This window comes from Neomonachus schauinslandi, chromosome 7 (assembly GCF_002201575.2).
Source record: "Neomonachus schauinslandi chromosome 7, ASM220157v2, whole genome shotgun sequence".
In the NCBI taxonomy this organism is placed as follows: Eukaryota; Metazoa; Chordata; class Mammalia; order Carnivora; family Phocidae; genus Neomonachus; species Neomonachus schauinslandi.
Window position 1 is genome coordinate 144,295,775 of NC_058409.1, and position 1,327 is coordinate 144,297,101.

Here is a 1,327-nt window from a genome sequence, read left to right on the forward strand (position 1 = left end):
AGAAAGAAAGAAAGAAAGAAAGAAAGAAAGAAAGAAAGAAAGAAAAGTCTTGTTGAGTGACTACTACATTCACAGAAATTGAATAGAGATTTATAATTCAGCCAATGAGATGAGTCATAGGAAGGTTGACAAGAAAATATCAGATGTGGACTGACCGGCACATATGAAAGTCCTTACTGTTATTAGCATTGACTTGTTCATTCATGAAACAAATAGAGGTTTGGTATAAATTAACTTGTAAGAGCAGGTATTGGTTAGTATGGGGGCAATTATATGCATATTAAGGAAACCTGATAAGAGTAAAACTTTCAGCCCTATATTACCATATTGATAAGATAATAGAATTAAAACACTAAGCACAATTCCTGAAACATAATTAGCACAGAATAATTGTTAATGTTTTGTTTGTAATCTGCTTCAACCTCCTATCAATGCCAATATGGAAATTTAAGAAAATGTTCTAGGAGAGGAGATAGATTATTAGAGGCAATGACAAAAGAAAAAATTCAGTTAAGGTCAGTAAGTCCTTGGAAAAAAAGTTAGCCTCCTAGAAAAATGTCACAAATTTTAAACAATAAAGTATCAGTTCCTTCTTACTGGGTAGGCAATTTTTTTTTAATTGCAGCATGCATAATGAATTAGGGAGCATATAAGGACGTGGGTGCACTCATGCAGTGTGAGGCAAACTGTCTAAATTACCTGTGGGCCCATTTACCACCATACACCCAAATTCTCAAACAGTATGTATCTTTCATCTTGCCATTCAAGCGCTAATAATTTATGCTAATAAAATTACTAGGAAGTTTTAAAGATATTATGTCAATCTACACTCCTGAACAGAAGAGCTGTTATGGGATTTACTGTCCTGAAGGAGGGATTGTGTTTATTTATTTTTTATTTTTTTTAAGATTTTATTTATTTATTTGAGAGAGAGAGATAGGGCAGGGGGAGTGGCAGCGGGAGAGGGAGAAGCAGGCTCCCCGTTGAGCAGGGACCCCGATGTAGGGCTCCATTCCAGGACCGCAACGTCATGACCTGAGTGGAAGGAAGATGCTTAACTGACTGAGCCACCCAGGTGCCCCAGGGATTGTGTTTAGATGACAAGAAACACACATGCTCCATGTACCTGGAGGGATAGGCCCAGGTAAGGGGTGGTGGTGGGGAACAGGGCAACTGAGGGTGTTCACTTCACATGGTTTCTGGCTTCTCTCTGGGCTGAGAGTGAGGGGAACGGAGGAGATTGGAAACGTTTGGACATAGATTCCCAGGGAAGGAGAAGAGAGAAACTGAATAGCTGTGCAGAGTAAGTTTATGCACTGGTGGTGTT